This window comes from Chinchilla lanigera, unplaced genomic scaffold, assembly GCF_000276665.1.
Source record: "Chinchilla lanigera isolate Chin_1 unplaced genomic scaffold, ChiLan1.0 scaffold00063, whole genome shotgun sequence".
Lineage (NCBI taxonomy): Eukaryota > Metazoa > Chordata > Mammalia > Rodentia > Chinchillidae > Chinchilla > Chinchilla lanigera.
Window position 1 is genome coordinate 8162625 of NW_004955464.1, and position 12391 is coordinate 8175015.

Below are 12391 nucleotides of genomic sequence, written 5' to 3' on the forward strand. Positions count from 1 at the left end.
CTCTGAATTTCTTGTAAAATTCTGCTGTGAATCCATCAGGGCCTGGGCTTTTCTTTGTTGGTAGATTTTTAATCACACTTTCAATCTCATTAATTGATAATGGGTTGTTCAGGAATTTGATATCTTCTTGACTCAACCTTGATAATGATGTATGGTCTTTTTGATAATGTGCTGCATTCTATTGCTAATATCTCATTGAGGATTTTTGCATCTGTGTTCATTAAAGAGATTATTCTATAGTTTTCCTTTTCAGTTGGATCTTTATTCAGTTTTGGAGTCATACTGAACCTGGCTTCCATAAATGAGTTTGGCAGCAGTCCATCCCTTTCAATTTGTTCGAAGAACTTGAGGAAAATTGGTGATACAAAGGGCTGGGGATTTAGCTCAGCGGCAAAGCACCTGCCTGGCAAGCGCAAGGTCGTGAGTTTGGTTCCCGGTACCGGAGAAAAACCAAAAAAAAAAAAAGAAAAGAAAATTGGTGATACAACATCCTTAAAAGTTTTGTAGAATTCAGCAATGAATCCATGAGGTCCTGGGCTTTTTTTAGTTGTAGATTCTTTTTACTTTGTCAATTTTATTGCTTGTTATTGCGTGTTTAAGCATACTTATGTCTTCTTGGGTTAGTTTTGGTAGTTTATATGTGTCTAGGAATCTATTTCTTCTAAGTTTGCTAATTTGTTGGAATATAATTTTTTGAGGTAGTTACTAACTTCTGGATTTCCACATTGTCAGTTGTAATTTCACCTTTTTCATTTCTGATTGCATTGATGTTTTTTCTTGCTTTCTCTTGGTAAGTATGGCTGAAGGGCTTATCTGTTTTTTTTATTCTTTCAAAGAACCAGTGCTTAGGTTCATTTTTTTTTTTCCCTCTGTTGTTTAAGTCACAGTTTCTTGATTCCATTCTTATGTTTATAATTTCCCTTCTTAATTTTGGTTTGGGGCTGGTTTGTTGTTTCTCACTTAAGATTTCTCATAAGGTTGTCTATTTGTGCCAGCTCTATTTTCTTAATATGAGCATTGATTGTGATGAATTTTTTCTGCTTAGAACCTCTTTCATTGTATGCCAGAAGTTTCGACAAGTTAGACCATCATTGCCATTAACTTCTTCAGGTTCTTCATGAGCAAAAAAGTTGTTAATTTCACTTTGCCTGTCAGCAGGTGGCTAGCCAGCTGCTGTCAGTGGCACTGTGTGGTTTCTCTTCCATTGTGTGGTCTGTGTCTTTTGTATCACTTAATCTTGTTTTCTTCTCTGTCAGTTTCCTTGTGATTCCCAGGTAACCACCACTCACTTTGGTTCTTCTCCAAGCTATCATTTTCTAGACTATAGACACTTTGTCCTGAAGGAACTGAGTTGCCATCACTCACTGCTTCACCATTTTGGGACTGGCCCCCATAAGGTCAACATTGAACCTAACCATTGAATTTGATTTGGTTTTCCTCCAGTTTGGTTTGCACAGAATTGTGGAAAGAATTAAGTTCGTGAGCTAAGGTAACACTGTATGTTGACTAGGTCAGGTGAGTGCTTTTGTGATGAATTCACATCCAAAGGCAAGTGCATATTATAGGGAAGTAGCTGTTTACTCAAGAAATCTCCACAGTAGTGACAGAGCTTTCTATCCCACATGATTTACAAGTTTAAGCAGAGGAATACAAGAATTATGAGAAAACAATGCAACAAGATTTCATAGTCCTCAAAAGCTGCCTCCACAGATACTAAAGTGAATGAAATCCCGAAGAATTTTAGAAATTCAATAGTGAAATTGATGGTGAAATAGCACAGACAAATGAGCAGCTGAATGAGTCAATTCTTAAAATAGTCTGTGAGCTTAAAGGGAGAGGTAATGAAAAAGAATCAAGCAGAGATCCTGGAATTGAAACGTTCAGTATGTCAGATACAAAAACTCAATGGAAAGTATTGACAGTAGGCAAGATTAGAAGAATGGATATCAGGGCTTGAATATAAATTGTATGTATTAGAACATTCAGTCAGTAATAATGAAAAAATAATAAGAAACAAAAGATTATCCAAGAGCTCCTGGACAACTCCAAAACAACAAACATAAGAATCATTGTATTCAATAAGGTGCTTAAGTAGTGGCTAATGGCATGAAATATTTATTCAGTGAAATAATTGCAGAGAATTTCCCAAATCTGAGAACTGTTATGGATATCCAGATGAAGGAGGCATTTAAATCTGCCATAGAACTAAAAAGGAACCTCTTTACTACAAACCGTAGTCAAACTGCCAGAAACTCAGAACAAAGGAAGAATATTAAAAGTTAGGTAGAAGTACCAGTTCTCTTAGAAGGGAAATCCCAAAATCATAGCAACAGATTTCTCAACACAGACCTTAAAGACCAGAAGAGCTTGGACTGAAGTTTTTCAAGCCTTCAAAGAAAATGCTTGAGAACCCATATTACTACATCTTATAATGCTGTCCTTCAAAATTGATTGTTGCATTGTCTTTTTTTGAGACAGGGTCTCACTATGCTCCCCAAGTGCTTTTCCTGCCTCAGCCCCCCAAGTGCTGGGATTACAGTCGTGCCCCACCATGCCCAGCCCTTCGAAAACTGAAGAGCACAAGACTTCCCAGGATAAGGTTAAAGTAAAGAAATTCTTGACTTCCAAGTCAGCACTGCAGAAGATACTTAGAGAGTGCTAAACAGAGATAATAGGAAAACCACCACCACAAGTTCAAGGGAAAGAATAAATCTCTCTGGGAGAGTAGTTAAATGAATGAGAATCAGAAAGGAGTCAAGTAAGGACAACCTGAAATGACAAAAATCACTACATAACGTTCGATAATAATATTTATATTAGCTTTCCTATCCCTGGGAAAAATACTCAGCATTTGCAAATTAAAAGGAGGGGTTTATTTTGGTTCACAGTTTCAGTGGATTCAGTCAGTGGATGGCTGGCTCCAAAGCAGAAATACCATGATGGAAGAGGCTGACCAAGGAAAACTGCTCACACAGTGGCAGCCAGAAACAGAAAAAGAGAGAAGCCAGGGACAAGAATACATTGGGCCGTTTCTCATGTGCCCCATTTCTTCTGACCTGGCCCTACCTCTGAATAGCACAGTCAGCAATTAACTCATCAGTGAACTAATCCACTGATAATTGTAGCACCCTATGATCTGTAATCACCTTCCAAAAGCCTTCGTTCTGAACATGAAACTTTTGGGTCACATTTTAGACCGAAGTCATGTCAGTTTGTCATGACCCAAAAAATCCATGTCACTCGAAGTATATATAGTCCATCTCTAAGAGTAGCTAAGGTCTTTACAGTGTCAGCAGTCCTGATTAGTTCAAGTTGTCTTCTCTGAGATTCAAAGCAAACTCTTAGCAGCTGTGAGCCTTGGTAAAAATCATAGAAATATTTTAAGCATATAATGACACAAAATAAAACATTCCCATTCCAAAAGGGGAGAAATAGGTGAATTGAAAAGAATCAGATAGAAACAAGTCTGAAAACCAGTATGTTAAACAAATCCTGTAGTTCTATGTCTAGCACTCAGTCAGATTGTGGAAAGATGTGGATTTCAAAGTGTATGGGCAGCCCCACCCTGTGTCCTTTTTTTTTGTAGCCCACATAGCCTCTGTCATGGTTAGCATCACTAATACCTTGGGGTCTCCACTGAAATTTGTATTTACTCTCACAGCTTCATGCATCACCCTCTCAGGATCTCCTGCCATGGGCCGTGACCCTGTCATATATTTTTGCCTGGCCTCTCAGGCCTTCTGAAATCTGGATTGAAGCCTCTGTGATCTCATAACTCTTGCATTAGGCATGCCTGAAAACCAGTACCAGGTGGATGACATCATGGTCTGCTGACAGCTCACACAGTAGCCAGGTTCCCTTGGACTGTGGCTGCAGTGGCCTCTGAGTACCTGGTGGTTGAACTTTGGGAAATTTGTGAGAGAATACATCCCTGTATGAGAAGGATGCCCTGTGGTTCTTTTGCAAAGAAAGTCTTTTAAAGATGCTTAAACCTTTCTACCTTTAAGCCTGAGATAGGTGGGGTCTGACCAATTTCTGAGGTTGCTTTCAAGTCATCTTTCCTGTTGTCCTGATTCAAAGTACTTGACTTGTTTTTAATGCTAATATTTTTAGCAACCATTGTCTCCTTGTCCCTTATTTTGTAGGCTCTTTCTTTGTGGTGAAACTGCAAACTTTTCACATTGGATTTTGCTCCTGATTTTCACTGTAGGTGTGAGTAAAAGGAGCCAGTAGTACTCATGCCACAGCCTTAACATTGTGTTGCTGTGACATTTCCTCCACCAAATTAATTAGTCCATCACCTTTAAACATAGCCACACACAAAGTGTTTGGGCATGAAAAAAATCAAGACAAGTTCTTTGTCAGAATGTAACATGCATGGCCTCTAGTCTAGTTTCAGTAGGGTTCATTTCCAACTGAACCCTCATGAGCCTGATCTTTACTGTCTGCATTCCCATTAGCATTCCAGCCTTGTGTGCTCTCAACAGAATCTCCAGTCTCTGCTCACAGCAGTCCAGGGCTTCTGTTGTCTGAGTCTTCAGACTTTCCCAAACTCCTTCCCCAAACCAGTTCCAAAAGCTTCTGAATCACATGGTTGGATAATGCCACAATGATTTAACTCAGTCCTAGTACCAGTTTTCTCCATTAGTCAGTTTTCCTGTCAGTGGGACAAAATATCTGACACTTGTAACTTAAAGGAAATGAGGTTTGTTTTGGCTCACGATCTCTATCGGTTCAGTCTATGATTGGGCAGCTCCAATGGCTCCAAGGCAGAAATGGCATGGTGGAAGGTCCTGGCTAAGGAAAGCTGCTCACATTGTATCTGCCAGAAGCAGAGGGAGGAGGGAGAAGCCAGAGTCAAGAATATACCCTTCTATGTCATACCCTCAGTGATGTACCTCTTCTAACCAGTCAGTCCCCATATCTGAACAGTACAGTTAGCTATGAACTTTTGAGCATAATATCCCCTTAATCTGTAGTCTTCTTGCCAAGGCCTCACCTGTAAACATGACACTTTTGAAGGATATTTTTAGATCTAAACCATAACATCTAATGCACATGCTCTTAACTCTCTAGTTAAAAATACTCAAGTTGGCAGATTGGATCAAAAAACAAGACCCATCTACCCATCTATATGTTGCCTAGAAGAGATATACTTTACCACAAAGACATATACAGACTGAAAGTGAAAAGATAAAAAATGATAACACATCTGATAAGGTTGACTTCAAAACATACAGAAGAGACAAGGTTACTGCATATTGGTAAAGAGAGCAGTTCACTGAGCAGAGACAACAATTGCAAACATATATGCACCAAACATTGGCATACCCAGTTTCATAAAACAAGCACTACATAACATAAGAAGATAGACAGCAGAGCAATCATAATATGGGACTTCAATACCCAGTTTTACAAATGTCATGTAGAAAAAAAATAAAAAAACAAAACACCAGAACAGCAACAACAACAATGCTATCAGAAGTAAACTACACCATAGAACACATGGTTTTAACAGATATACAGAGTGGTTTTGTTTTGTTTTGTTTTGTTTTGTTTTGTTTTAAAACAGGGTCTCACTATGTAGTGACTTATACATAGTGACTCACCATACTCACCAAGAACTCACTATATAGCCGAGACTGGCCTTAAACTCATTGCAGTCTTCTTGCTTCAGCTTCCTGAGTGCTAGAATTATAGGTGTTTGCCACCACATAGGGCTGTCTGTAGAGTGTTTTGTCGAAAACAAAATGCACTTCTTTTTTATCAGCCCATGGAATTTTTTTAAAGCAGTCCATATTTTAGGCCATAAAGCAAGTCTTAGTAAATAAAAAAAAGTATTGAAATGATCTCATACATCCTATAGGATTGCAATGGTATGAAACTAAATACTGCAAAAGAAATCACAGAAACTATACAGGTACATGGAGATTGAATAATACAGTTTTGAAAGATCATTGGGCCACACAAGAGATTAAATAATACATTTTTGTTTTACTTTTTTTTTTTGTCTTTTTGAGACAGGGTTTTGCTATGCAATTCAGGCTGGCCTTGAACTCACTTTGTAGCCCAGGCTGGTCTTGAACTTGAAACAATCCTCCTGCCTCAGTTTCCTGAGTGTTGGGATTATAGGCATGCGCCACTACGCCTGGCTAAACAATACATTTTAAAGTTCATAAAATCAGATAAAAATGGGAAGAGCCTGTCATCATCAGAATTGATGCAGCAATAAAAACTATACTAACCAACAAAAGCATAGGACTTGATGGGTTTATCACTGAATATTTATCAGATGTTTAGAGAAGTACACCAAAGCATCTCCAATTTTCCCATGTAACAAAAGGAGAAGAATGCTTTCAAACTCATTCTATGAAGCCAGCATCACCTAATACCAAATGGATAAGCTCTGAACAAAAGAAGAAAACTATAGGTTGGTATCTTTGATGAACACAGATGCAAAAATCCTCAAGGACTCGGACAGACAGATTTTAGCAACACATTAAAATGATCTTTCACTGTGACCAAATTGGTTTTTATCCTAGAGGTATAAGTATGGTTCAACATGTGTGACTCAATAAATGTAGTAACACACATAAATACAAACAAGAATCAAAGTCACATTATCATAGCAATAGAAGCAGCCTGTGACAAAACCCCAATGTTTCTTCATTATAAAACCTTCAGGAAAATAGTTGTGGAAGGATCCTACTCAAACTGATAAAAGCTATATATGATAAAACTGCATTCATCATCATACTGAGCAGTGAAAAACTGAAAGCATTTCCTTTAAAATAAAAAACTATACAAGGTATTCACTCTCATCACTCCTGTTCAATATTGTCCTTGAAACTTTAGCCATATCAGGCTAAATAATGAAAGAGATACAAATAGCAAAGGAAAAAGTCAGACTATCTGCAGATGATGTTATTCTTCAATAGAAGACTGAAAAATTCCACCAAAAGACTTTGAGATCTGTTAAATAAACTTACCAAAATGACAGAATATAAAATCAGCACACTCAAATAAAGAGCATTCCTATACAACAATAATGAACTCACAGGGGCTGGGGATTTAGCTCAGTGGCAAAAGCGCCTGCCCGGCAAGCGCGAGGTCATGAGTTCGGTTCCCGGTACCGGAGAAAAACAAAACAAAAAAACAAAACAAAAAAATGAACTCACTAAGAAAAATTGAAGAAAACAATTCCATTCAGAATAATTTAAAAGCCAAAGACCTAGGAATCAAAATAAGGAAATAAAAGACCCCCGGTGGTGGATTGACAACTGGTGGTCAACTTGTTAGTCAACACCCAGCTGAACGGAATTAGCATGGTGCTGGGTGTGGGGGGCCCACTTGAGGATTATTGCCAACAGCATAAAAAGAACTGGAGAGAAGTGGGGTGTGGCTGTTGGTTCTCCTGGAGGAGCTTGTCATGCTAGCTTTTCTGATATGAACTTGGCTGTTCTTATCATTGAAGGAGCTCAGGACTTTGTTGTCGCTGAGAATTGCTATGGTTCACTTTGGGGGAGCTTTGGTTCTTATTTTGAGCATCACTTCCTAGCTTTGGAGGGGAAGGTGGTACACTGTTCAGTGTCTGTGAGAAGCTTTGGCACTGGCTTTCCTGATATGAGCTCGGCTGGTCTCATCGTCGGAAGAGCTTGGAACCTTGCTGTTGCTGAGGATAACTGTGGTACCTTTTGGGGGAGCTTCCTGGTTCCAGTGCAGATTCCTCACCTTACTGGCACAGATCCTTTGTTCTGCTGGCACAGACTTCCTAGTTTCCACCACTGACCTTTAGCCTTCCCAGTGCAGATCTTTGAAACAGACTTGCATGAGACACTGTCTTGGGCTCTAGGTCTTTAGCTGGACTTGTGCAGGACATTACTGTGAGATCCAGGCACTCACCTGGTGGTTTCTTTGGGTCTTTATTGTGGGGACAGATTTCCTGTCCTCTTTGTACTTGACTCTTAGGAGGACTACTATAAAATGATCCTATAAATTATGTGTCCTGTATTAAATTGTTTCACTTGTAAACCCTGACTTGAACACCCCAATCATGAAAACTTAAGAACACTAAGGAAAGAAATTGAAAAAGAAATGAGAAAATGAAAAGACATCACTTGTTCTTGGATTAGCAGAATTAACATTGTTACAATGAACATACTACCACTAGTGATCTGTTTATTTAATACAATCTCTATTGAAAAATAAAAGAACAACCTTCATAGAACCTGAAGAACAGTCCTAAAATTCATGTAGAACCAGAAGAGAGCCAGAGTAGTCCAAGACATCCTGATCGAAAGAACAAATTTGGAGTCTTCACACAACAGATTTCAAGTTATACTACAAAGCTGTAGTAACAAAAACAACATGGTTCTGGCATAAAAATGATTCGTAGATCAATGGATGAGAACAGAAGCCACAGCATTAGTCCCATGCACCTATAGCCATCTAAGTTTTGAGAAGGGGGCCACAAACATATTGAAGAAAAGGTACCTTCAACAAATGGTGATGGGAAAATTGGATACCTGGTTTCAAAAATTGAAACTCTGTTATCCTATAACAAAAAATTAAAAATAGTTCAAAGACCTACTTATAAAACTAGAATCTTTGAAACTCTTGGAAGAGAACATTAGGGGAAACACTTGAAGCCGTGACGGAAGACAAAGTCTGCTTTTTTTTTTTTTTTTTTTCGTCTTTTTTGAGACAGGGTATGCAGTTCAGGCTGGCCTTGACCTCACTTTGTAGCCCAGCCTGGTCTTGAATTCGCAGCAATCTTCCTGCCTCAGCCTCCTGAGTGCTGGGATTACAGGTGTGCGCCACCATACCTGGTGGCTTCTTAAATAGAGTGTAACACTCCAATAAGCATAGGATATCAAGAATGAATGAGTGGGATTACGTAAAATTAAACACCTTCTACACAGCAAAGGGAACAATCAACATTCTTAAAAGACAACCTACAGAATGGGAGAGTTTTTTTGCTACTGTTCTAATGGAGGACTAATATGCAGAATATCTAAAGAACTAAAAAAAAAAAAAAAAAACCCTCCCAAACAAGTGACTAATTTTAAAAAAATGGGCAAGTGAACAGAAGAATCACTTCTTTAAAGAAGTACAGATAGGCCTGGGTGGCTGGCCCCTCCCTTGACGGGGGCTCCCAGCTCGGAGGACTGCACAGAAGGGGGAGGTCAGGTGGCTGCTGCTGCCGTGATTTGTCGCCAGAAGGATGATGGCGGATGTGGAGGAGCAGCTGTCCAATGAGGAGAAGGTACGTATAGCAGAAAAATTCATCATTAATGCCCCTCTTGGAGAGTTTAATGAGGTTTTTAATGATGTTCGGTTACTGCTTAATAATGATAATCTCCTCCATGCATTTGCACAGTATAACTTGAATCAGTTTACTCCAATAAAAATTCAAGGCTATGAAGATCAGGTATTGATAACAGAACATGGTGATTTGGGAAATGGAAACTTTTTGGATCCAAAAAACAGAATCAGTTTTAAATTTGATCACTTAAGAAAGGAAGCAACTGATCCAAGACACTATGAAGCAGAAAATGCAGTTGAGTCATGGAGAACTTCTGTAGAAATTTCACTGTGAGCATACGTAAAAGAGCATTACCCGAACAGGGTCAGCACTGTGTATGATAAAAAAGCAGATGGACACCAAAACCATTATTGCGTGCATAGAAAGCCATCAGTTCCAAGCAGAAAATTTTTGGAATGGTTGTTGGAGGTCAGAGTGGAAGTTTACAATCACACCTTCAACACTCAGGTGGTTGGCAACTTGAAAATTCAGGTTCATTATTAGGAAGATGGTAATGTTCAACAAATGAGTCATGGAGACATACAGGACTCCCTAGCAGTGTCTAATGAAGTATAAACAGCAAAAGAATTTATAAAGATTGTAGAAACTGCAGAAAATGAATACCAGACTGCCATCAGTGAGAATTAGCAGACAGTGTCGGACACTGTTTTCAAAGCCTTACGTTGCCAGTTGCCAGTTACACATACTATGATTGATTGGAACAAGATCCTTAGCTACAAGATTGGCCAAGAAATGCATGTCTGGATCATTTTAGTAATCTTTGCTTTTAAAAAAATTACTGCAAAAGTGTTCAGAACTGTCAGGCTGCCCAGTCAGATGGGCTATTGCCGTGTAAAGTCAGTGTAATTAATTAGTTTGGTTAGAGCACAAAGGTTAGCTAATCAACCATTCTTTATTTTTTTTTGAAGATTGAAAAAAGTGAGTACTTTAAATGTCTTTTACTTTGTTACTCCTTTCTTTGTTACAATGAAGAGCTGATTCCTCTAGTTTATGGTTAAAAATTTTGAAGTATTACAAAAATATTTTACTTAGTGGAACTCTAAAATTGTTGTCTTTTGGCTTATGAAATGGGTAGCCTTGATATTAGCTCAATTCTTTTTAAAGGGGTTGATAATAAACATTCTAGTTTAAGGTGATTGATGGACTTAGCTATTATATGCTGCTAAAGAAATTGTCTACCTTTCCCCCCTCACCTCTTCCACTTATGTAAGATTGAGATTAGGAAGAAAACATTTTCTATATCAATTATATTTAAACCTTTCAATAAGGTTATTTAGCTAGCTTAGTGTTGAACTAAGTTTTTTTTTAAACAAGGCCAAGGTCTATTGCTGTTTTGAGATTCTGAAATTAAATGAAAATACTTATCTCAAAAAAAAGTACAAATGGTCAGTATGTACACGAAAAACATTTTTAGCCATTTGGGAAATGCATATCAAAATAACTTTGATATTACATTTTACCCCAGTAGGGATGGCAATCTTGAAGAAGACACAAAAAAATGAATTCTAGTAATGATGCTGGAAAAAGGGAACTGTCTTACCCTGTGGGTGGGACTTTGATAGTATAACCAGTATGGAAATCACTGTACAGATTCCTCAAAACAAAACAAAAAGCACAGAAAATTCCTTTTGACCCAGCACTGCCTCTTGGGTATATTCCCAAAGAATTGAGGATACTATTACAATGGTACATATATCCTCATATTTTTAGCAGTGTAATTCACAATAACTAAACTCTGAAAAAGCCTAGATGCTTGTCAACAGGGAAATGAATGAAGAAATTATGGTATACATACACACTGGAATATTATGTAGTCATAAAAAAGAAAGAAGGAAATCATGGCATTGCCAGGATAATGGATGGCTTTTCTTTTTCTTTTTTTTTTGATACTGGGACTCGAACTCAGGACCTTGTGCTTGCTAGGCAGGCACTTGTGCCGCTGAGCTATATACCTAGCCCTAGGGTAATGGATAGAATCTGAGACCATCATGCTAAGCATAAGAAGTCAAACTCAGAAAGTTAAATATTGTGTGAGATCTTTTATATGAAAAACCTGAAGTATAAATAAATAAATGAATAAAATAAAGGAGTGATGGGAAACTAGAAGATAGACTTTTACAGATAAAGGATAGGATCAGGCAGTGGGCAGGAAATGGTGGGAGTGGGATTGAAAATGAGCAAGGCATGCTACTCACATGTATCACTTCTCCAAAATGAGTATCACTGTTGTGTAATACAAACATGTACTGATAAAAAAAAAAATAAGGACTTAAAGTTTAAAGAAGGACTGAGATATACTCATTGGAAGAGTTTTAGCCTAGCATACGTGCAACCTTGGACTCAATCCTTAGTACTTTGTGGGTGGGGGACTCGAATGGGACCCAATATTAAATACATTTTAACTGTTATGATGTTGCATGTGGCTAAATTCATATGAATGAACAGTGTCACACTTCAACGTAAACTGGTTCTTTCTGTTGCTAGATTGTTATTGTATGCTAGAAGTTCATGGATATTTTGAATAGTTGAACTACTTCCTCAAATGAGTAAAATCCCTTGGTCATTTCAAGAAGAGTGTGTTACTTTTCACTAGTGTTGACTTATAGTCTCAAATTTCTGTCCATGGTCACTTGGGCTCATTTATTAGGACCTCTGGTAAAGCAGAGCATCATGGCAGGGAGCATGTGGTAGAGTGCTCACCTCATGGAGGCCTTATAGTAGAGAAAGGGGTGTGGTTCTGAAAATGTTATTCAAGGGCCTGCCCCCAATGTTCTGCCTTTATTTTATTCATTCATTTATAAATAAATAAATAAAGGAGTGATTTATTAGCTATTATATGCTGCTGAAAAATTTTAAAAATTTAAATTTAAAAAAATCACTCCTTTATTTTATTCATTTATTTATTTATACTTCAGGTTTTTCATATAAAAGATCTCACACAATATTTAACTTTCTGAGTTTGACTTCTTATGCTTAGCATGATGGTCTCAGATTCCATCCATTATCCTAGGGCTAGTGATATAGCTCAGTGGCACAATATATATCAAAATAACTTTGATATTACAT

The 12391-nt window shown here is 37.9% G+C and overlaps 1 protein-coding gene and 1 pseudogene across 1 annotated transcript in view; both read left to right on the plus strand.

Moving 5' to 3' along the window:
* Faf1 (Fas (TNFRSF6) associated factor 1) overlaps window positions 1-12391 on the plus strand; it is a gene marked incomplete at its 5' end in the record, with an annotated part of 440455 nt that overhangs the window by 125281 nt on the left and 302783 nt on the right.
* On the plus strand, window positions 8842-10171 carry LOC102020640 (annotated as a pseudogene).